Genomic DNA, 26,955 nt, shown 5'->3' with positions numbered 1-26,955 from the left:
ATGAAGGCAAACTTAAACCCTAAACTCATCATGTTTGATATGATTATCTGCAGGTTTGTTACTCAATTTCTTCCCTTGTGCAGTAATATAGAGTAAAGTGATAGGATAATTATGCTTGTAACAAATAACGATAAGCCTGGCGGAAAAAAAAAGCAAATAATTATCTATATATGCATATATATATAATGCATAAATATATTTATATGTATATATATAATACACACATATATGTATATAGATATATGTATATACATAGGTATATATATACACACACGTGTATATTCATATTTATACATATAAATATATAAACATATACATACATACATATATATAAATATAACATATATATACATATATACATACATACATATATAAACATATGTATATACATATAAACTTACATATATACATGTATATGTATTAGAATAATGGATAAAAAGTAAATGATAAATATTTTGATACGACTTTTATAGACTCTTCTCTAGATCGGCCAGTCATATCCGCCAGGTTATCTATATTTCCTGGGGCCATCTATGCATATTCCTTGAAACAGGCATGTGCGCTTTTCTATTTCAATATTTATGAGTAGGGCGCTAGTAAGCTTATATCACGCACATAAATCTTTGGTAAGGTATTTATGCACTTTCTTGGTATTGTTTAAGTTCAACTCCAAGTTAACTAATAAGGAATCCCGTCAAAGGAAACAACCTTTTGTATCACACTAATTTTGACGTATTTATGCAAAGTAATTTTATATAGACTAATTTTATTTCGTGGACGGCAGTTGTGATATAAACCATTGCAATTTGTATTTTTTTTTCATCATTTAAGTAGGAGTACCCTGTTTAACTGCTTCAGTGTACTAGTTGAAAGAAATCTCTGGGTTGTAAGAGTCTTCTAATCAGCATCAGCTAGTGGAATAGATGTGTGGTCGCCTTATATTTTAAAAATGCATGATGTTATTTTAAAAATTTGGTTTCCAGTATTTTTTTTTTTTTTTTTTTTTTTTGTGAAATTACTTACGGTTTTGGACAATATATATGGCCTTGTGGCGCAACGGATAACGCGTCTGACTACGGATCAGAAGATTCCAGGTTCGAATCCTGGCAAGGTCGAAAGTCCTTTTGTATAGCCAAAAACTTGAGTCCGTGTGCGTTGATTAGCAACACAAACCTCGATATATATATATATATATATATATATATATATATATATATATATATATATATATATATATATATATATATATATATATATATATATATATATATATATATATATATATATATATATATATATATATATATATATATATATATATATATATATATATATATATATATATATATATATATATATATATATATATATATATATATATATATATATATATATATATATATATATATATATATATATATATATATATATATATATATATATATATATATATATATATATATATATATATATATATATATATATATATATATATATATATATATATATATATATATATATATATATATATATATATATATATATATATATATATATATATATATATATATATATATATATATATATATATATATATATATATATATATATATATATATATATATATATATATATATATATATATATATATATATATATATATATATATATATATATATATATATATATATATATATATATATATATATATATATATATATATATATATATATATATATATATATATATATATATATATATATATATATATATATATATATATATATATATATATATATATATATATATATATATATATATATATATATATATATATATATATATATATATATATATATATATATATATATATATATATATATATATATATATATATATATATATATATATATATATATATATATATATATATATATATATATATATATATATATATATATATATATATATATATATATATATATATATATATATATATATATATATATATATATATATATATATATATATATATATATATATATATATATATATATATATATATATATATATATATATATATATATATATATATATATATATATATATATATATATATATATATATATATATATATATATATATATATATATATATATATATATATATATATATATATATATATATATATATATATATATATATATATATATATATATATATATATATATATATATATATATATATATATATATATATATATATATATATATATATATATATATATATATATATATATATATATATATATATATATATATATATATATATATATATATATATATATATATATATATATATATATATATATATATATATATATATATATATATATATATATATATATATATATATATATATATATATATATATATATATATATATATATATATATATATATATATATATATATATATATATATATATATATATATATATATATATATATATATATATATATATATATATATATATATATATATATATATATATATATATATATATATATATATATATATATATATATATATATATATATATATATATATATATATATATATATATATATATATATATATATATATATATATATATATATATATATATATATATATATATATATATATATATATATATATATATATATATATATATATATATATATATATATATATATATATATATATATATATATATATATATATATATATATATATATATATATATATATATATATATATATATATATATATATATATATATATATATATATATATATATATATATATATATATATATATATATATATATATATATATATATATATATATATATATATATATATATATATATATATATATATATATATATATATATATATATATATATATATATATATATATATATATATATATATATATATATATATATATATATATATATATATATATATATATATATATATATATATATATATATATATATATATATATATATATATATATATATATATGTATATATATATATATATATATATATATATATAATATATTATATATATATATATGTATATCCATATATATAAAGATATGAATAATGAACAAAAAGTAAATGGCAAATATTTTGACAAGACCTGGATATCTTTAATCATGTTCCTGGTGCCATCTATGCAGATTCCTTGAAACACGCATGTGCACTTCTCTACCAAAATATTGATGCATAGAGCGTTAGTAACCACATATTACACACATAAATCTTTGGTGCGGTATTTATGCACTTTCTTGGCACTATCTAAATTCAATTCCAAGTTAACTGATATGGAATCACGTCAAGGGAAACAACCTTTTGTATCACACTAATTATGACGTATTTATGCAAAGTACTTTTATAAAGACTTGTTATAGTTCGCGGACGGCAGTTGTGATATAGAAACCATTGTAATTTGCATTCTTATTCAATCGTTTAAATAAGAGTACCCTTTTTAAGTGCTTTAGTATATTAGCTGAAAGAAGCCTCTGGGTTGTAGGTGTCTGAATAGATGTGCAGTCGCCGGTTATGTTAAAAATGCATGATGTGGAGTTTGCGAGATAAATTGGTAAGGATCAAGATTCTCAATTAATTAAATTTAGCTTCCAGTAATGCATGTTTTTTTTCTTGTTAAATTTCTTGCGGTTTTGAACAATATATATGGCCTTGTGGCGCAACGGATAACGCGTCTGACTACGGATCAGAAGATTCCAGGTTCGAATCCTGGCAAGGTCGAAAGTCCTTTTGGTATAGCCAAGAACTTGAGTCCGTGTGCGCTAATTTCAGGTGTCTCCAACCTATAGCCTGGGGATTAGCGGTTCCTTTAAAAAAAACGAAAAAATAGATGGCAGTAGGATTCAAGCATTTAGACGGGAAGAATTAAAGAAAAAGATACTGTCGAAACCAAATACTGGATTAAAATGATAACTTTGTTTCAGTATATTCTTCCCTTCAGTAATAATTGATTACACAAATATATTTTGGGTTACGAGCGTGGATTTTCATTTTTTTTTTTTTTTTTGAGTCAGTAACCACTCACCGTTCTTATTTTTCAACAAAAACAATGTGACTAAAAGACCTGATAACTGTTTCGAAGTCAGGTAAGGACGAGCGAATATTTACCTTTATATTGAGGCATTTTGTCCACTGCACATGTCAAACAACTTTGAAGAAAGAATATCAGTTCTAATACTATTTAAAATATATCACATTTGATAGCTTTCGAAGTTTAGGCAGGTATTATTACATAATAAAAATCTATCACATGCACAGTGCAATACAGGAACACTTTCTGACAACCGACTGAATATTTAATTCAAGTCAAAGTATGCATATCTTCAGTTCTTTCTCCTTTTCCTTAAAAAATATGGGGGGGAAATCTTGTTTCCTTCTCTTAGATATTCAAAAAATGAACAGAAGTACGACCTATTTCCTGGCTTAAAAGGTATAGAATCCAGTAAGATCATGTAAAAATATATAGTACTGATAATGTGGTATAGTTATTCAATTACATGAAACTCAATATGTATATTTACTGATAAAGTTGTTTGGACAGCGCAGCCATGATCTGAAACCCACATTAATTACATACATGATCTGAATCATTTCTCGAGCATCTAAATGACAGCCCGTCTGCGAAAGAGAATTGCCTAGTGGTGGTTCGCCCGTTGGCGCTGTCGGGCTGCGTCCCCTGACACTTATGCCAGGTATGTGACTCCATCAATCTCACATTAAAATAACTTGCAGCTGACAATTATGGCAAAATATTTTTAAAATATATATACGTTGTTTTAAATAGCTTCATAACTTAATTCTTATATATTTCCTTAAAACGAGACGATAATATAGAATTTATTGGCGCTACTCTAGAAACGTCTAGCTGCATTCGATGAAGCCCTGGCCTAGTCACAGGTCAGTAACGTGTTTGTTCTGTTTACAGGCCTATAGTACATGCAGCTAAACGCTTGTAAATCCTTTTTGTTTTATATTTTTCTCAGATTATTTTTCTTTTAAAGCTTTCATGTATTATTTTTATATGTGAAACTTGCACTGACGCCTCCCGCCATTCTCTTTTCCCCACGCCACCAATGGAATTGAACATTGATTATGTGCAAATTCTATCCAAACGTCAATGAAATTTGAATTGCCTTATTGATGTTGGCTTGCATAAAATTGGCCAAAGTCGGAGAGCAAACTCCAAAAGACAAATTAGAAAGTTTCTTAACTCTTTTTTTCATTATCATTTTTGTGCTGTTTTTCAATCGTCAAATTTCACATATTTTTCTGCCAATATTGTGGCCTTGTGGCGCAACGGATAACGCGTCTGACTACGGATCAGAAGATTCCAGGTTCGAATCCTGGCAAGGTCGTTGGAACACTTTTCAGTAAAAGTACCTGATTTTCGACCGTGCGCACAATATGCGCGGCAGGGCACTCGACAAAGTGCCTGCCACTACAACTGCGCACAAATTACCAAATGTTGGAAGAAAAATACTCTTTCCTCTGAATATACTTGACCATGATCATCCATACACTTCTTGCAAATGTGATCATCGATTATAATGCCAACAAATATAATTCATATTATTGAATGTATAGGTAATTGCCTTTATCAGCAAAGATTCTGTCCGCGTGTATTTTATAACATTATATTTACCCAATAAAAGAAGGGATGAGGTGTTTAAACCTATACAACACAGGTACATACACACCTATACACAAATATATTCACACATACATAGGTAAATCATGCATCTTTTATTTTCGAGGCCGACCTACTCCCTCCTTGAGCAAACCCAGCGAACTCGACCCCCTTTGCTCTATGGCTGTATGAATCTGATACTCCACTGGACAGAAGCAAACCCTAGTCTTTGAGGGGAGACGCCGAATCAAAGGGAGACATCCTCGACACCGAAGGAGAGAAGAGAGACAGACGAAGACACACAAGGTCCATTCCGCTCAAAACCACAACGTCATTGACACCCGGGGGATTGGGGTCTCGTAACTTCACCATCTGTGAAGTGAAATGGACTTGGAAATTAAGGCCCCTTTCATTTGCCTGTTCCAAGACCCACCTCTGTCTCGTTGACATCTGATGACAGCGTCCAACCTCTTTCTCGTTAATATGAAGGCAAACTTAAACTGTGAAAACATCATGTTTGATATGATTATCAGCAGGGTTTTTCCCTGTGCCATAATATAAAGTAAACCTTTAGTGATACAATAAATTTATTTAATAATATCGTAGTCTCCCCTGAAAATCGCTAGGCATGACTGTCTGGTTTACTTTTATTTATCTCTTATACAATAAATACTATTGATATGTGTACTTTGTAAAATATACTGTCTTTATGTTTATCTGTCAAATATTTGTTTATTTGCATAATAATACCAAGTTCTTAGTCCATTGCAAGTGAGTACTGTCAGAAAATTTAATATTTTAAGACACTAGAATGGGATTAATACTTCACCCTTCTTACTATACAATATCTCCTCTAGTCTTGTCTTCCAATGACGATAAACTTAGCGAACTAATCACGGATGTATATACAGTTTGGCTACTCCGAAGTTAGCACGGCCCTTAACGGACTAAATACGACAGTAGAAATACTGTTTAACCAAGAGAGATCATCCTGGGCTTTAAGGGACTAATACCACCGTCAAACCGAGATAATAACAAACGCACTAGTGATAAACAACAAGACAACATATTAGTACCCCAGAGTTGTGTAATGCCTGATAATCTGTCAATTGTCACCCTTCAGTGATTTTCATCAGTGTTTGTGCCACTTGTGTCTCAGGATGCCCAGCGAGGACACCAGAAGCGACTCTGCTACCGAAGAAGAGGACATTACATCCATCAACGCATTCCGAGCAACGATTTTCTGCAGTCATTACTCTTCCATGTGATTCGCCATCCTCGAGTGTTGTTTTAAAGCACACCGCATCAGCAAAAGTGTCATCAAGTTTAGTCTTGCTACATCTCTCCTTCCTCAAGTATCAGATGTTTTTTTCACCTGCTGTGCTGAACCATAAGTATGGTAGTTTTGACAAGTCAATCTTTCTACAGCTTTTCTTCCAGCACCTTCCAGCCTTCACATATTCAACAGAGATTATTAACAGTAAAAGGGAAGTTCACCATCGATTAACTCACAAATAGCAGATGAGTTTATGGCATCGTTCCCAACTTCTCATTCTGTGGCAGAACTTCCACATCTCAAATATAGCAGTTGGCAGACCTTGTTGCAAAACTCACTATTTAGGTTAATGCTCTACAAAATCAAGTACAATTTCAGTCTTGCCACATCTCTAACAACACAAAGCCATGCTAGGTCCTGGAAGAGATCATATATGCTTCTATCACTGCAAATTAAAGGAAGCAGCAAAGAAGTGTCTTCAGCCCTGCAACTTTAATAAACCTTTAAACAGCAGAGGTGAGCATTAGAGGTGCATAATGTTCGCCACACCTCTTTCATGCTTCTTCGTGTATGGGACCCACTCTCCAACATCCTAGTTCCTAGTCGATACTGGCGCCGAGTTTGGCATTTTGCCTGCAACGACAAGTCAACTCGCTCCCTCCGATCATGAACTTGTGTGCAGCTAACGTATCAACCATCCAAGGTATATAAACGAGAACTCTTACACTCAACCTCAAGCTTCAGCACACATTTCAGTGGACTTTCTATGTAGCAACTGAGTCTCAAGCCATACTTGGTGCCAATATTTTGAGAAACTTCAACCTCCTAGTTGACATTAAAAATCAGAGACTCCTTGACACTACTACAAAGTCTATTAATGCTCAGCTTCTATGTGGAAATAGGTTGCAGATCTCCACAATCAATGCCAACAACCCATTTGCACAACAATACTGAAGTCCTTTCCTTCACTTACTGCGCCATACTCTGCAACCCATCCTATAAAGCATTCCGTTACTCTTCACATCGAAACACCTGGTCAACCTACATAATCTAAGTCTTGTTGATCACCCCCAGAACGGTATCACTTAGTAAAAGAAGAGTTCGAATTTCTACTACACCTGAGAATTATCCATGCAAGCTCAAGCAACTGATCATCTGCACTGCATGGAGGACTACGACCCTGTGGTGACTTCTGGGCTCTCAATGCTCAGATGCTGATGGATCATTACCCAATGCCCAACATTCAAGAATTTACTTTACAACTTTCTGGATGTTCCATCTTCACCAAAATTTATCTGGTTGAGGCATTCCACCAAAAAACAGTCCACCTTTCAGACATCCTGAAAGCAGCCATTATCACCCCATTTGCCCATATGTCCAGATGCCTTTTGGACTGAATAATGCTGCACAAACATTCCGACGTTTCATTGATGAAATTTTACAAGGACTACCTTTTCTTTGCTTATATTAATGATCTCATCGCCAGTAAGGATGCTGCTGAACATCAGGATCATCTTTTGAATGATTATGGTATCGGAATTAATGTACACGAGTGTGCATGGATTTTCAGTTTCTGCAGTGTGTATCACTCCACTTCCTGCCAAATGTGAGGTTGTTCAACAGTCTCCAAAGTCAACTACACAGTGCCAGCTCAAGGAATTCCTAGGGGTGATTAACTACAACAAGAGATTCATTCCGAAGTGTTCTCTGCTTCTCCAACCTCTGTATTCCATAATCAAACCATGCAAGAAAGGTCAGTTGCTCTTGCCTGTACTCTTGAAGCTGATATTGCCTATGATGCTGTTAAGCAAGCCCTCAGTGCAGTCACTACACAACTTTTCCAATCAAGATGTACCAACATTCATCACTACTGATGCCTCCAACACTGGCACTGGAGTTGTTCTGCAACAATATGTTGAAGGTGGATAGAAACTTTGAGTCTTTTTCTCAAAGAAACTAAATATTGTTGAATAGAACTACAGCACATTTGATTAAGAACTTTTAGCTGTTTATAAAGCACTCAAATGGTTTTGGTATTTAGTAGAAGTCAAGAGGTTCCACATCTTCACCAACCACAAGCCACACTCTTCAACTATCTTCAACACTAATAAGTCTACCTACACTCTTCCACAACTTTGTCACATTAACTACATTTTGCAGTTCACAACGGACATCCGGTACATCAAAGTCCAAGATACTACTCCAGATCATGCCCTGTCTGTCAATATCTCTGCTGTCGATTCTTCCCTCATTGATTATGCAGCAACTCCCGCAGACCAAGCCAATGATGCTGGGCTGCAGCAAGTGAAAGATATTCCTACACTTCAACTGAAATAAATTCCTGGAACAGATTTAGACCCGTATGCTGAAGTTTCTACTGACACCATTCGTCAATATCTCCCTCAGAAATATCGACTTGCCATCTTTAAGCAACTCCGTGACATCTCCCATCCTGGTGTGTATCACAGCATCTGACCTCGAGATTCATCTGGACTGGTATTAACAAAGAAACTGGAACCTTTGACCTGTTCAACCACGGCGTCTTCAAGCAAGTCTTCCGTAAGCCAAAATATCCATGACAGTACCCATATGTTCGCCCGAGTAGATTCCATCCGCCGTCCACTACAGCTACCATATGAAGGTCCATATGAAGTTCTTAGGCACACAAGGGAGATTATTACCATCAACCGCTATGCCACTTCTGACGCAGTCGCCATCGATCGTGTTAAACCTGCTTACTTGCTAGATGTACCTAACTACTTCACAAACCATGTCCAGTCTTTGTAAGTTCAACCAAAGAAATCTGTATCGTTCCTCCTTTCTCATCACAAGGAGGGAGATAATGTAGTAATATCGTAGTCTCCTCTGAAATGTGTATCATGGTCTCCCCTGAAAATCGCCTAGTCATGAATTTCTTGTTTCCTTTATTTATTTATTATACAATTAATACCATAGATATGTGTAATTTGTAAAATATATTATGTTTTTTTTATGCTTAACTGTTAAATGTTTGTTTATCTGCATAATTATGTTTTAAAAAAAATACCAAGTTCTCAGTTCATTCTAAGTGAGTACTGTCTGAACTTTAAATTAAGACACTAGAACAAGATTAATATTTAACCACGATTAATGTTCAATATCCACTCTTATCTCGTGTTCCGATGGCGATAAACCTTAACGGAGTTATCACGGCTGTATATACAGTTTGGTTACTCTGAAATCACCACGTCCTTAACCGATTAAATACGGCAGTAGAAGTACCAATTGGCCAAGAGAATCATCCTTGGCTTTAAGGGACTTATACCGCCGTCAAACAGAGAAAGACGGTTTAGCCATGTTTCAATAATAACAACAAACGCACTAGTGATAAACAACAAGACAATATATGTATTAACAAATAACAATAAGCCTAGCAGAAAAAAACAAAAAGAAAAATAATTGTGTGTATATATATAAATACATATATATATACGTATATATGTCAACACACATATTTACATGTTATATGAGAAAAATAATATATACAAACATACACATATATAAAAGAAATCCATATATATGATATATATACTTATATATACATATATATATATATATATATACACACATGCATATATACACATACTTATATACATATATACATATATAAATACATACACATATACATACACACACAATATATATATATATATATATATACACACACACACATATATGTATTAGAATAGTGAATAAAAAGTAACTGATAAGTTTTTTGACGAGACTTTCATCTTTAATCTTTAATCATGTTCATATATTTCCTGGCGCCAACAATACAGTTTCCTTGAAACAGGCATGTACGCTTCTCTATTTCAATATCCATGAGCAGGGCGCTAGTAAGCACATATCACGCACATAAATCTTTGGTGAGGCATTTATGCACTTTCATGGCACTGTTTAAGTTCATCTGCAAGTGAATTGATAAGGAATCCGGGCAAGTGACGTATTTATGCATTTGTATAGACTGTCTATTAACTATAGTTCGTAGATGGCTGTTGTGATATATGTGCCACTGTAATTTGTATTCTTTTCATCATTTAAGTAGGAGTACCTTGTTCAAATGCTACTTTATATATGGCCTTGTGGCGCAACGGATAACGCGTCTGACTACGGATCAGAAGATTCCAGGTTCGAATCCTGGCAAGGTCGGAAGTCCTTTTGTATAGCGAAGACATGTTGTCCGTGAGCGCTGATTAGAAGCACAAACTGCTCTCCAGACATAGCCTGGGGAGAATCGATTCCTTCAGAAATGCGAAAAATAAATGGGTAGCAGAGATGGCAGTAGGATTCAAGAATGTAGACGGAAAAAATTATAGGAAAAAGAAAACATTCTCGTTCTATTATTGCTTCTCAAGCCCAATTTCAATGTCAAGCTTTGACAAAAAGTAGTTACTAACAAGACCGAATACTAGAAATGATAAAATAATAACAGTTTCTTTGAGTATATTTTTCCCTTTAATAATGAATGATTACACGAATGTTATCCTTATTTCTCAACAAAAACAATGTAACACTGGATCTGATATCTGTTTCGAAGTCAAATAAGGACGAGCGAATATTTACTTTTATATCAAAGCACCTGACAATTTTGAAGATGTAGAGATTTCGACTTAATTACTCTTAATTACCCTTGCTAATTAGGTAATTTGTCGCTGCCACCACCTGGTTAGTACGTCCAGAAACAATCTAAAAGAGTGTAGTTACATAAAAAGGAAAGTATATGTAAGTGTAAGAAAAGGAAGGACTGATCTAACAAGGGCTTCTGTCTGGTAAGCGTGGTTAATCCTGAGGGGAGTGCGTGTCAGCCTTAGGGGTTGATAGAAGGTCGTCAGTTGCTTGTCACAGGTAGCCGAATTATGCTATCATTTGTCTTTTAAAAGGGTTTAAATTAAAAGAGAAATTTTGCTCACGAAGCTTAAGAATGCTAAGTTACAAAAGAGAAAATCTTAAAATCTCACGAACACTAAAAACGAACGAGCAATAAAACCATAATCTAAAACAACGAAAATAAATAAAACAGCGGAGAACTCTGTCTTATATTATGAAAAATGGAAAACTTAAAAAACCCACCTTACTGCCATCCAAAACCTCGTCCTTAAGACCGTTGAAAAAAAAAAAAAAAAAAAAAAGTCACTACCTTCCCCCGGGGATACATCGCCCGATAAAGGACGTTCTCACTGACAGCCTGTCTTCCCGTTCGTCCCCCGGGCTATATATAGCCAACCCCCAGCAAGGATCTAGTAACTAATCCGCCCTCCCTAGATGGTGCGACAGGTCCTTTGATGAAGAAAAAATCCCTTGCGTATCTGTTTATAAAAGGCTATATAATAAAAACCCCTTGCTCCCCATTAAAATGAAGTTTAAGACTATTAAAATAAAATGAAAATAAAAAAAGTTCTCCCAACATTAACACGAGTACAGAAAAAAAGACTTCAGAAGCGTTTCAGAAATAATAAACTTAATAAAATACAAGATAAAATGATAAAACTAATAAGAATAATAAAAGGAGGTTGTAACATCTTCACCCTCGTGGGTTGGCGCCGGCGGCTCGACTCTCTCCAGGGGGAACTAAAACATTCCTGGGGCTCCGGCGCGGGAGGTCAGACATGGGTCACTACAAAGAAACAATGTCAGTACTGAAACTTTTAAAGTATATTACATTTGATTTAAAAGAAAAAAAAGGAAAAAAAAGAAAAAAGAAAAAGAAAAAGAAAAAGAAAAAAAAATTATAAATCTGTCACATGCGAACGCTTTCTGACAACCGACTGTAATTTGTTTAACTAATCATATATTCAATTCAAAGCCAAAGTATGCATGTTTTCAGTTCTTTCTCTTATTCCTATAAAAAGAGAAAAGAACTAATGTTTCCTTCACTTGGATATTCAGAAATTTAACAGAAGTACGACCTATTTGCTGGGTAAAAGATGGAAAATCCAATGGTGTCATGTGAAAATATATAATTCCGATAATGTAGTATAGTTATTTAATTACATGAAAATTAATATGTATATTTACTGATTATTTTTTTTGGAAATCGCAGCCATGATCTGAAACCTATATTAACTACATAGTTGATCCGAATAATATCTTGGACATCCAAATAATACACAGGATTTCGGGGAGTCCGTCTGGGAAAGAGAATTGCCCAGTAGTGATTCGCGTCTGTGTCTCCCGGTATTCATGACAGGTATGCGACTCGTCAATCTCTCTAAAATAACTTGCAGTTAAGAATTATGAAGGAAGATGCGTTGTTCAAAATATCTTCGTAACTTAATTTTATTTTTTTTCCATAAAACGAGACAAAAACTTAAGTTTAATGATTTAAGATAGTGTAGAATGATTGGAGCTACAGCTGGCAACGAGGAGCTGCATTCGATGCAGCCCTGACTTCGTCACAGGTCAGTAACGTGTTGTTTTTTCTGCTTACAGGCCTACATACATACAACTAAACACCTGTAAGTTCTTTTTTGTTTGTTTTTTTCTCAGATTATTTTTGTTTCTGATGATTTCGTTTAATTATTGATTTTATAATGTTATGTGAAACTTGCACTGATGCGGCCCTCCATTCTATTTTCCTCACGCCACCATTGGAACTGCCTATGGTTATATGCAGCCTTTATTCAACTGTCATTGAAATAGTCTTATTGATTTTAGCTTCCATAAAATTGGCCATTGTTAGAGAACAAACTCCAAAGACAGATAAGGAAATTTCTAAACTCAAACAGTTTTTATTATTAATACCATGTATATGTTGTTTTTCAATCGCCAAATTGCATTTATCTTAAATGAATTACCATGGCCTTGTGGCGCAACGGATAACGCGTCTGACTACGGATCAGAAGATTCCAGGTTCGAATCCTGGCAAGGTCGCAAAGTATATTGCATTTTTATCATTTCAGTCTGTATGTCTAAAATCGTATTAAGTAGCTCCATGGTTCCTTGAGTCCCCCGTCATGTCTTGGAGAGAAGTAACTGATTTGAAAATACTGCCGTAGAATAAAGGGATAATAGATGCAGAAGCGTTACTCCAGAACTTACAAAAGTTATAGACTAGACTATTATTCCTTATATATATATATATATTATGATGTCATGTATCAGCTGATTAGTCAGTATTTTTCCTTTCCTGATATTGTGCTGAGTATAGTAAAAGGACTATGGATACCACAATAATGAAAGTTATCATAATTGCGGTTATTACTTTTTATTACTACTGGTAGTGGTACTAATACAGTACGTATTAGTTTTAGAAAACGTTTTGTTATCAACGTTGATTATATTATTCTAACTCATTAATTTTGTTATTAATTCATTGATGTATTATACATTAATACATTTGCAATTTTAACTAAGTGCTAGATGAGGTTCCCTGCTACATGATTTATAGTTCATTATATTAGCATATATAACATCTTTATATTCTTCATTGAAAAACACGCGTACGTTTACAGGATTACGGCGTAAAATGTTATTAGACGCTATATATTCTGCAAAATGACTTGCTATATTAGTAGAATTAGGTTGACCATAAAGTGACGTTATAGATTGGAAATTCTTGTCACTTTAAACCAAAACTCAACTCTGCTCTTACATAAAAACGCATAGACATTATTCATAGCTAAACTTAATATATGTATATATGTATATATATATATATGCAGTTGCATATCCCTCCAGGGTCTTTGCTGTGGCGAAAGTGTTCATTTTTTACAGTTATCGACATAGTTTTGTAAAACACGTATGTAGCTGCTGGTATGTCACATACTTCATATCAGCAGTATCATGCATCTTGTATGTCACATGTTCTGAACACGACGATCGAAGAGGCCTGTATGGTATAAATTCATCTTCTGTGCCACAACACATGGTCCGTATCAGCCATAAAAGCTGACCTGTAAAACATGTTTGTGCGAGGGGTCGTGCCACAGGAAGTGGTGACGGCTCAATGTATGATCGACGCTGCGGGATAATGAGAGCAGAATAGAATATGGAAAATAATGTTACTTGACGTTTATGTATGTATGTTTAAAGTGTGAGGACAGTTCGAGGGGAACCTCTGTGCCGTCGAGATGCCCAGAGCATTCTAGAATCAGACCGTTAAGCTGATAGTCTGACTGTTCCCGCAATGTGTATGTATCCAATATTTATAGAAAGTTCTTTATTATATAATCTAATATACGTTGTTATTTAGTGGGTATGTATATTGTGTGCATTTCTACAGTCGATGTATTAACAGGTTTGACCACTAGTGAATAAACCTTAAGCGAATTCTACGCAGTGATGACAGTCAACGCACACCCTTTGAAACCATAGGCGTTCTTTGGGGGCCATAACGTATGTTTTGTTTTGTTTTGTTTTTGTTTTTTTAATAAAAAATATTGATGAACTGAGTATCTACGGAGCCATAGCAGTAAGGCTCATCTGCTGCTGATGATAAGAATGTTAGTTAATTCTGGTGTATCCAATCCCCCTCTCCCGTTGCATGTAATTATCAAGGTAATTGATTACATTTGTCACTTGGACTTGAAGGTCCAAGTTCAAGTGCGGGCGCGCACGCGAGTGTGTGTGTGTGTGTGTGTGTGTGTGTGTGTGTGTGTGTGTGTGTGTGTGTGTGTGTGTGTGTGTGTGTGTGTGTGTGTGTGTGTGTGCGTGCGTACGTGCGTGCGCGTGCGTGCGTGCGTGAGTGTGAATTGAATGGATAACCAACATTGTGTTGTGACGAAAGGATATATTATATTACTATTCATGCTTGGAAGCATGATGAATTCAATGAAAAGCTACGTGAAGATAAAAGTAGATCATTAGTATGTATACGTTTACTTTATCAGCGACTAAAATCCGTGCGGCTGCATAGTATATAGCTGTATATATGCCTAGTTTAAAAAGGGAGACCTTTCTTCTTGCCTTTGCCTGTTTCTGGTTGTCTTCCCTGTAGTAGGTTTGGAGGAACTGCCTGGGCTCATTCGGGAGTGGCTGCAGGGAGCCAGGAACCAGTCCTGTGTTGAAACTGGTCCTCAATCTGCAGGTTATTTTCCTTCCTGAGGTGATTGCAGCACAGATATTGCTTCTGGTGTGCTGGATGAGGTGTCTTGATTTTTGAGTTTCCATCCAGAGGTGATGGCAATGACTCCGGAGAAGAGGTACATTTTCAGCTGTATTTTTCATTTGTTACATCATCATCGAATCTTAGAGCATTACACACACACACACTTATGCACACACACACACACACACACACACACACACACACACACACACACACACACACACACACACACACACACACACACACACACACATACACACACACACACACACATAACACGCACGCACGCACACACACACACGCACATGAACACGCACACACACGCATGAATGAAATATAAAGAAAATTTTACTCAATTTGAATCCTTATTCGGTTGCTGTTATATTGCCAATGTGAGCACGGATGTTTTTATTCAAACACTTTTCATTATCATTAATCAATTTTTCGTATCTGCTTTCTTTTTTTCGGTATTCGTCATGTGATAAGCGCCGTAACTTGAACGTTACTGATTGAAAATATTGAAACTACCATCTAATAAATCTTCTACGATAAAAGCAGAGTTATATTTGTATCGATATACAAATGAAAAAAAAAAATTAAGCGAAGGAAATCGTAAACGAAATGTTGATTATTTACAAAGAAATCGAGTCACTGAAATTTGAAATTGCATTACAGCCAATTAGAATCTGTTATCGACCTTGCCAGGATTCGAACCTGGAATCTTCTGATCCGTAGTCAGACGCGTTATCCGTTGCGCCACAAGGCCTGTAATTATAATGTGTATTTTAATGTATGAAGTAAAGCACACCCGCATTTACAGTCGCACACTTTATTCTCTCATTTATGTGTGTGTGTGAATACGTACATATATATATATATATATATATATATATATATATATACACACACACACACACACAAACTAACATAGCAACACGAATTATACTTTTTACACACGGTTTTCATTAGACGATCGAAAGTGAGGCAGACAATGTCATCTCTGGGATATATTTACGTCTAGCGTTCGATAGTAGTGCATGGGGGGAACGGAATTTATAGTTCATAAGATAATGGAAGTGCATGTATTTCTCAGTCGTAAACGTTGTGGTGAGACATTGTGGCTCCGTAGCCAACATAGATTTATACATAATGGGTTCACAGTCAAATTGGTTCCTAGGGAGTGGTAGCGTGAATAGGAACCAACTGGCCCCTCGTACAAGAATTAAGTAATATAATCCAGTTATTGATACTCAAGGCTGCGAATCAAAATATTAAATTATTTTTTTAGCAATACATGACTACCTTTCTCGGAAGAGAGCACAATAATTAATTGATACTTGAATATACTTTGCTCGATCTGCTGAGTCACCCCTGATCCTGTAGCTCAGCTGCAACATGTGACAACATAGTGAATTTCGTCTTCGTATACGGTGATTGTGATGGAAACGTATCAGTGGTAACTGGACAAGATAATTCTTACATACTGTAATTTACTTTACAATTGGTACACGAGAGCTTTCCGATAGGCACAATGTAGTATAACCATTGAATGACAAGAAATCTGAGCTAAAAAACAGAATTCCCGGACACAATAATCGCCAGAAAACAATGTTCTGAACATACTTTGATGAATTGTCCGAATCCTTTCACTTCCGATCCTTGTTTTATTTTAAATAATATTTAAGTCTCATGGATTCGAAAAAATATAAAGCACGCTCTTGTCATCCTTTATAATGAAATTCATATTAGTCATGCTGGTATATTAATGTTGCGAGACTTAATTAAGAATATATATAAGTTACATATATTGGACTGTACGATCATCATATGAATCCTTTCTGGAATGCTCAAAAAATGCTGTCCATTTGCATGAGGCGTTTCGGGGCATTGGTGTACGGTTGAGAAAACAACATGACATGTAGGCTTACTATTTATACAATTTTAAATCAATTAAGTAATGAAACTTCATTACATATGGTCGTTGGCTAGCTTAATTCATCAGAATTTGTGAAACATCTTGGCCGCTGAGAGAAAAATACATGAGAGTGGAGAGGAGTGGATATTCAAAGATTCCTCGCTCGTATGTTTTTTTTTTTTTTTTTTTCGAGTTTTCAAAGTATATTATCTGCTGAAAGTAAGGCCTTGTGGCGCAACGGATAACGCGTCTGACTACGGATCAGAAGATTCCAGGTGCGAATCCTGGCAAGGTCGTGTATCCTTATATGCAAATAATGCCTTTAATCTATATATTAGGCAGCAGCATATACACTCCGTCAACCGTTACAGTTTGGCTTATAGCCATAATTAGCGCTGTATTTGTTGTATTTTAAAGTAAAAGCACGGTCAGCCTAGAAATGGTGAATCCAAAAACCAGGCTTGTTTGATGCTTTCGCCCAGACCTAGACAGTTACCCTGGAAATGTTGCGGCGGCGGTAGCGTGTTCCATGGGCCTCTAACTCTGAGCGGTCGGAGTTGCTGACAAACTACAGTATTGTCCAGGTTAATCTATATATGTTGTAGTGTGACACACTGTACTCAGCACCCCCCCCCCCCCCTCTTAAATGATGCTCGCCCCGTATGTTGTTCCGTGTGTGTGTGTATATTCTCTCATCCCGTGAACAGCATGTGCGTGTGTGTTTATGCAAGCATGAGTATATCTACGTATGTTGGTGCGTGCGTGTATGTGTCTGCGCGCGATTGAACGAGTGTTGAATTGCGTGCGGTGTTGCGTGCATGGGTATCTCCCTTGTCGGTGGTACAGATATTACTACTTTTCTTGTAAATGTCATATTCACTGAATAGGTAACATTTCTTAAAATGGCGCTTGCTGACTGTCAGTTATGTAGAAATGTTTTTATGCAAAAGAATTATGTATTTTATATATTGTTTTATTTTATTTTAAATGCCACATATTTCGGTTTCATTTTATTGCTTGTATTAAAGTTTTCTTGCCACTTTACAGTTCCACGTCCGCGGCCATTGTACTGTGGAAATACATTCATTGTACTACTGCACCCTGAGGCATTTCTCTTCTAGCCATCCTCTGGCATTTTGATATATATATTAAAGAACTGATACTACGTGGCCGACAGCTCCAGCTAAGAAACCTGAAAGGACTGGAAAAGTTAAGTATTGAGCCGAAGTGACAGTATTAGTTAAAGATAGGAGCCGAACCGTGCAAGATTGCACTTTTACATATACCACATTTGGGCATACTCGTGCTTCTTCTACTTGACTTCACTTCTTACTTATGTCCTCTACTGCACATTTCCCTCCTCCTGCATCTTGTACTGTTCTTATGCTCGCCTATCCCTTCTTTTTTCTCCCTGGACTTTACACGGTGATTTTAATTATCTCATTCAAAGACGCTCTACTTATCATGGGCGATTAAGGGATTCCCCGCTGTGACATCCCACAAGGCCATATTTCCCGGAACATCAATAGTAGCAGTAGTAGGGGACTTGACATCTGGCATACCCTACAGATGCCCACTGACCTTCATGGGGAGGGACTTTGACCCTTAAGGCACCCTTCTTGGTAGGTGGGGTTCCCTGGGGATTACACCCGTCCGTACACTACAATGTATATAAAACTTACAGAAAAATATAAACAAAGATGGATTTTTATATTTTCAATGACATACTGAATAAGAAAACTAATAGATACGAAAATACATTATACTTAAATATACGCATAATAACTTGCTTGACTTTGGTAATATACATCTTTTGTTTACATTGTACCACGTGGCTGCTTTGCCGAAACACAGAAATACGAAATGTAATGTAAGCACAGCACATTAATACCGAATTTTAAGCAGTGACATAAACACGAGACACTTATTTGAGGATTTATTTTTCTAATTGGGGAACTGCAACATTTCGCGTTTCTATGCTTTCTGGCAGATAGAACAACTGTATCTTTCCAAGTCTACGAACTTTAAGAACATTTAGTTTTTCCTTTTTTTTCCTTTTCAACATTTGTAATCAATGTACATCGTAAGCAATAACGGTGGTTAATTTAAATTGCATGGTTATTAGTTTTGGTTACTCCAAATCACTCTTGTTTGATATCCACAATGACAGTAGGCCTTCAGAAAATGCTACCCACATAACTTTACTAGTATATAACAGGACACGTGAAAAGAAAGCATCATTGATAAAGTTTGGGAAGACGGAGGCGAGCGCAGGCGTTTTTGACTTGAGTAATATTCATATATTTTATCAATGTTGCTGATATTAAGTAAGGCGATCCCATTAAGCAAAGTAATGGCTTACTACCACTTCCCGTCTGATATCCAGTGTTCATAGCCAATCGTTTAGCTTTTGCAAAATGTTTTCGTATAATTAAGCAAACCAAACAAACAGGAGTATACAGTATCCATATCCAGGACTTGGGTATTATGAAATAATTACAAAATAGACGTTTATTTTAATGGAAAATCTAATTAGATTTAAGTGCACTTATACGACTGAGGCCGCACATAAAATCTTGCCAATACAGCCATTACATATATGATGCCTAGAACTGAAACCTAATTGTGAAGGTATACATTCAAGATCACACATAGTGGTTGCAAAATAAACAAAATAAATAGTTTTGTATTGGAAAATCTATTAGGATTCATAAATAAAACATTGACAATACAGCCATTACATTTATGATGGCAAGAACATAGGAAGTGGTATCGGTGTTCATTCAAGATCGTTGCTACAAAGTTGTGAAACTCCTCTTTTAACATAACTTCTATGAGAAAATGCTTGTGCTCACCAGGGCTCGAACCTGGGACCTTCTGTGTGTTAGACAGATGTGATAACCACTACACCATGAGCACGTCTTCTAGGTATGAATGATTATCCTAGAGTAAGTACTCTTTGTGTTTGGCATTCTGTTGAGAGACCTTCTTAGTAACTAGTGGATTTACATTATCATGAGACCGGGTATAACATATCGTGGATAAATAGTGTAAAAATTATTGATACGTGCCAGAAAGTGTGAATGTATGAAGAAGTAAATGAGTGAGGGAGAGGGAGGATCAGGAGAAGGAACTGGTCTAGCTGTAGGCGTGGCTATTTTAGGCCGAATCATCGCACTTTGGAGCGAAATGTGGGGGCTGAGGGGAGCCGCGACGCCCAGACCGTTATTTCTCAGGAGAAATCACCGGGTACATCAGGGTGCAAATAGAGTATTGTGTAATTTCCTTAGAGAAATTATGAAAAATCTTTATGCATATATAATGCGAAGGAAAGTTTTATCACAATATCTATCTATCAAAACTTAAACAAGAGGTATTTTGGTACTAAGAATAATCTTGCGTCGAGGCCCGTCCGACTGTGTGTGAATATGTATATATAAATACATATGCATATATATACATATATTCATATCTATATATCTATCTATCTATATATATATATATATATATATATATATATATATATATATATGCATGTATCTGTCTATATGTATACAGACATATGAATATATATGTATATGTATATATATATATATATATATATATATATATATATATATGTATGTATCTGTCTATATGTATACATATATATAAACATATATATAGTATATATTATGTTATATATATATATGTTTATATATATATATGTTATGTATATAATATACACATATGTATGTGTATATGTCTACATATGTATGTATATATATGTATATTTGTATACATATATATATATATATATACACATGCGTATGTGTGTATGTATCATATATGTGTATATATATTATATACATAAACATATATATGATATAAATATAGATATAGAGTATATATGAAATATATAAATATATAATATATATATATAAATATATATACATATATAATATATAATATATATAAATAAATATAAATAAATACATTATATATAAATGTTTATATTGTATATATGAATATGATATATAATATATATATGCGATTGTGTATACCACGTGTATGTATATGTGTATATAAAAACATGTTTTTTATTTATTCGTACTTATATATACTTATGAATTAACACATACACTCAATATATATATATATAGATAGATAGATATATAGATAGATAGATATACAACACAAAATAATCACTAGCATTATAACTACAGTAAAAGTAATGAAGGTTTTACACACCCAGACAAATAATCAGTTAATAAGTTTTACTCTAAATAGGAGACCTTTTAGTCACAAGAACAAGCAGAGATCAAGCAAAGCCAGCTGAACCGCCCGTTCCTTCCCCTTGTCCTCCCTCTCCCTCACTCCCTTACTTCATACATTTCATCAATAACGTATGTATCCACGTTATATCATAACCGTTCTCATGCTTATGTAAACCTCCACCTCCGACCCACCAGAGTTGAAGGCCCAGGGAACACACTATCGCCGCCTCAGTATTGCCTGGAGCACCCTTTGGCTAAGGGTAAATTCCCAGGTCTGAGCGAAAGCATCAAACATTCAACATTTCTAGCCTGACCGTGCCTTTACTTTAAAATACAACAGATATAGAGCTATTTAGATAACATATAAATTAACATCGAGGTACAATCTGCTACTTAGCACACTCATACTAAAGGTAGTTAGTCAATGACCCCACGACCTTGCCAGGATTCGAACCTGGAATCTTCTGATCCGTAGTCAGACGCGTTATCCGTTGCGCCACAAGGCCGTGTTTCTTTTGTGTATTGTATGACTTAAATATCACAAATAAACAAATATACAAAATCTGAAATACACGCTGATACTCACGACGTCTGTCAATTAAGATTTTCTTCTGATCTCCTTTTTCTTACAATTTGTTCTCTTATAAACTGTTCAATTTTATACAACATACCCTACATTTTATTTGAACTAGCAGATAACCACACATATATTAAATTTTACAGCAAGTGCACTCATGGTCAAAAGTATTTTCTTATCAAAATACCGAAACGCCTATAAACGGGTTGCATTTTCCGTGTACGAGATGTGATTCGAAACTGATGAGTTCGAATCATAAATTACCGTCCATGAAGTGTTGTTAATAACGTACAAAGATAAGTCTATCCCCATTAAAATGATAAAGCATCACTAGTGTTACTTAATGGCTGTTCTCACCTTAATCGACGTGAAGTACTGTCTTCCTGCGCCGTCTTTAATCCCACGTGTGTGTCCTACCGAAAGAGGGCGCTTGTTTCCATCTAAGTTGAGAAGTAGGAACAAGGAAATGTGAACTTGATCGAAGACTGAACAGTAAAGGACTGGACAAGGACCTCATCACAGAGATTTAAAAAAAAAAGAATCTTTTCTGTATGGTAATTAACCAGCTCGTCTACTTAGTACTGGTACTTATTTCGCTGTACAGATGATAAATATTTTTTTATAAATCCATATATTTATACCCAAAATCACATTTTCGTGATGTAATGATTTTTAGACATAACTCGTATTCACTTAGTGCGGTCACGAGAAACCATTGGCTTTGTTAGATAGATGTAGTTAAATATAAAAATATCAATTATCTCAGAATTTCTTAATTTTTATTTTATATATTTCTCTTTAGAGAGGGGGATGGATTTTCAGTACATTCAAGTACTTTATGCTAGAATAAATATATAGGGCATACAGTAATCACTGTTTTATTAATGATTCATTAAACGATAATTTCATAAAATAACGCCTTACATTTATCACTTACAAAATCACATCTTTGTGAGTAAAGTAAATCTAGAATGAAGAGAGAGGGCATAATCACTCGTGTTGGTTAACTATTTCCATTTTTTGAGGGAAAATATTCTGCGTATTGTCGACCATTTCCATGATTCATTAAACGGTAATTTCATGAAATAACGCCTTGCATTTAGCTCTTACATAATCACAACTTTAGGAGTATACTAAATCGAAAATACGTCCATATGTCAGATATTTTTATTCGCAATAAAGGTTAGATGATGGACCTCCCAGACTATAAATTGTACATGAACGCTGATCAAAATTGTACTTTTTGCCAATGCCTAATTCGCTTGATTAATGCACTAATTAGGGGACACAACCTGTATGTGTTTATGATGTTAATAATTTACAATAACAATGATTTGATGATTAATACAGAGATATATTATGATAATGTACTGATTCTCAATGCATACCGGATCGTTCCATCATCAATATTGTCTCTGTTAATTAACAAGAAGAGGTGTTGATGGAGGTTGGAGCAAAAACGTATAAGAAAATGCATTTATTGGTCAACAAATGCTGTTCACTATGCCACACTTATCTGTTATAATATACGACGTAAGTATATAGACAATAATATGTAACATGTGGATTTTCTTTTGCTTTCGTGCCGTTCTCTTATTTATGCAATTAGGTCGTGGATAACTGCTCAGGGCTGTTGAGCGTACGGATCAATATATTAGGTGAAGTAAAAGTTTACGTACGATATTTTGCTTTAATATAGTCAGAGTTGTCCATGAGAGTACATTCAGACCGCGGTTCCTTTCCGCGCGCTCTCGAAGCGCAATTAAACGTAATTAACAAGTGCTTTACATGGCCTATCTTTACACTATCATTTCGACCGGTTTTGTAACACACTGTACTGCCAGTCAGCCTTTGACGTTCCACAAGAATCAATTAATACTTGTACAGTAAATATCTTGCTGCAATGGCTTACCGAATTCTAAACTTTTAGAAAATGTAAGTCTTAGGTTATGAAAAGATATTTTGACATTCATAAGAAAATATAACGAATATAATTCTCTTTATAACCCCTGACATTTTGATTTCGTAGGTTGCAATTGTATCACTATAATGGTGTACAACGCAAGGCAAGCCAAAAAGTTAGTTTAACTACAAATAAGTGTTTGCACATTTGCCATGTGACTTCTCGAGCAAAAGACAGGTCAGAGTGAATGAGGTCGTTGCTAGCATCATTCCGCTGTGACATCATGAGATATATCTACATGTATATATATTAATACATATATACTAAACCAAATGAATTATATACATAATTTATTGAGATGATTAAAAATCATTTTAAAATATATGCCTGTCCATTTATAGAGGAGATGCCATTGCTACGCTGTAAGGTGGCATCCCACAGCTCTCATCTTCCCGCCAGCCTCCCGCAGTTTCGCGCGCCCTGACATCTCGCCAGTCAGCGCTCACTGTGAGCTTTTTCTCTGCTTCCCTGTGTACATGATTGCTTATTTTTGTTTCACGTTTGATTTTACGTTTGGGTTATATAAATCACCTCTATTTTAGTTTGCTCTTTGACCCCGTACTCTCATCTACGATTCAATCATATATAAAGTATTTTTAACTTCGGTGAGGTTGATAGCTAATGTCATTGTCTTAATTTGTCACTTATTTTTACCTTATTTTTAGTCACTTTCTCCCATCAACGGAAATTTTGTTTTCATATTAAGAATTGTCTATAATAACGTTATATTTTATTTTTTTCTGCCTTATTCACAGTAAGCAAGTATTTTTTTTTTTTTTTCATGATTTTGGCACCTTTCTTAATAGTTTTGTTCGTCTTTTCATTTCCATGCCTATGTTCGATGTGGCTTATGACGTCACGAATTCATTCTCGAAACAACGGCGTTCTGTTAGCGTTCCGAATGACGATTTCACAATGAACGGAAAGGGGAGAAGTCGGCACGTTTATTCATCACTGTTTTCCTGGCTGTTCTCATTCCGTACCCCTCTGCACTATTATCGAACCCTAGACGTAAATATATCACAAAGATGCTATCGTCTGTCTTACTTTCGACTGACTATCAAAAACTTACATGTTAATTTTCCTTCGTGCATTTATTGCCTTGTATGATTCATCTCACTAGTAATATCCAGGCAAAACCTATCGCTTTCGCTCACGTAAAATATCCAGACCAGACTGCGAGTAGAACAACGAAGGGAAGGACAGGAAAACACACGGATATGCCAAAGACCTTTTCACATTTATTGCTTCATCAGGGCATACACCCTGGTGAAGCAATGAATGTGTGAAGCAGTAAATGTGTGTTTTCCTGTACTTCCCTTCGTTATTCTACTTGCAATGTGTTCGACATGAATTCCACACCAGACTGCGAATTCCGAAAATACGCGGTTAAGCGGTTTGGAAATGATTTCGTATAGAACAGTAATTCTTAGCATTTTTTGCTACCACGCCCGTTTAGGAATTTGTCCTTCCCTCCACGATCCCCTTGCCTCTACGATTAAAGTTCACTCACATGTTTAAAATAAAATTATAAATATGTTCTTAGTCTTTTTATTAAGTATGAATTAGTTACATTATTATTAAACTTTTTATTTGGTCATACTCTCGTTAAGAGCATTCCTGCTTTTCCCCCAAGGGCTTGAGCCCCCCTGGAAATTACGGAGGCCTCCTAGAGAGCAACTACGGCCCTCTCAACCCCCATCCCAGCAAGCAAGGTTTGTACAAGCAGTTGTGGCAGTTTCATAAAATAATGGAGCTTTTAAACATTATAAAATAAAGCCTTGGTATCCCTCGCATAATGGGCACATAATTTAAAACAATTGATTAGTGAATCTTCATTACATGTTGGCTAGCTTAATTCGTTAGAATTTGAGAAACAACTTGGTCGCTGAGAGAGAATTACATGAGACTGGAGATGAGTCGTGGCATGTTAGTTTTTGAGTTTTCAAAGTACATTATATACAGAAAATAAGGCCTTGTGGCGCAACGGATAACGCGTCTGACTACGGATCAGAAGATTCCAGGTTCGAATCCTGGCAAGGTCGCATATCCTTATACATAAATACTGTCTTTAATCTGTGCTGGACAGCAGCATGTACACTCGTCATCTGTTACAGTTTGGATTAAAGCCATAATTAGTGCTGTATGTTATGTT

General features: G+C 33.7%; 10 non-coding genes across 10 annotated transcripts; 7 read left to right on the top strand and 3 right to left on the bottom strand.

Moving 5' to 3' along the window:
- The first annotated feature begins 1,042 nt into the window (after positions 1 to 1,042).
- Trnar-acg lies at positions 1,043 to 1,115 on the top strand. The gene has a single exon. It is a non-coding gene; the product is annotated as a tRNA-Arg (tRNA).
- A 2,634-nt stretch (positions 1,116 to 3,749) lies between these two features.
- Trnar-acg lies at positions 3,750 to 3,822 on the top strand. Its single transcript has one exon. It is a non-coding gene; the product is annotated as a tRNA-Arg (tRNA).
- Positions 3,823 to 5,383: 1,561 nt separating this feature from the next.
- On the top strand, positions 5,384 to 5,456 carry Trnar-acg. The gene has a single exon. It is a non-coding gene; the product is annotated as a tRNA-Arg (tRNA).
- A 5,663-nt stretch (positions 5,457 to 11,119) lies between these two features.
- Positions 11,120 to 11,192, top strand: Trnar-acg. The gene has a single exon. It is a non-coding gene; the product is annotated as a tRNA-Arg (tRNA).
- A 2,648-nt stretch (positions 11,193 to 13,840) lies between these two features.
- On the top strand, positions 13,841 to 13,913 carry Trnar-acg. The gene has a single exon. It is a non-coding gene; the product is annotated as a tRNA-Arg (tRNA).
- A 2,869-nt stretch (positions 13,914 to 16,782) lies between these two features.
- Trnar-acg lies at positions 16,783 to 16,855 on the bottom strand. Its single transcript has one exon. It is a non-coding gene; the product is annotated as a tRNA-Arg (tRNA).
- Positions 16,856 to 18,227: 1,372 nt separating this feature from the next.
- On the top strand, positions 18,228 to 18,300 carry Trnar-acg. Its single transcript has one exon. It is a non-coding gene; the product is annotated as a tRNA-Arg (tRNA).
- A 2,550-nt stretch (positions 18,301 to 20,850) lies between these two features.
- On the bottom strand, positions 20,851 to 20,923 carry Trnav-aac. Its single transcript has one exon. It is a non-coding gene; the product is annotated as a tRNA-Val (tRNA).
- Positions 20,924 to 22,693: 1,770 nt separating this feature from the next.
- Positions 22,694 to 22,766, bottom strand: Trnar-acg. Its single transcript has one exon. It is a non-coding gene; the product is annotated as a tRNA-Arg (tRNA).
- Positions 22,767 to 26,772: 4,006 nt separating this feature from the next.
- Trnar-acg lies at positions 26,773 to 26,845 on the top strand. Its single transcript has one exon. It is a non-coding gene; the product is annotated as a tRNA-Arg (tRNA).
- Positions 26,846 to 26,955: the final 110 nt, after the last annotated feature.

This window comes from Penaeus chinensis, chromosome 16, assembly GCF_019202785.1.
Source record: "Penaeus chinensis breed Huanghai No. 1 chromosome 16, ASM1920278v2, whole genome shotgun sequence".
In the NCBI taxonomy this organism is placed as follows: Eukaryota; Metazoa; Arthropoda; class Malacostraca; order Decapoda; family Penaeidae; genus Penaeus; species Penaeus chinensis.
The sequence above is the reverse complement of the archived record's forward strand: the minus strand, read 5'-3'. Positions and strand labels throughout refer to the sequence as shown.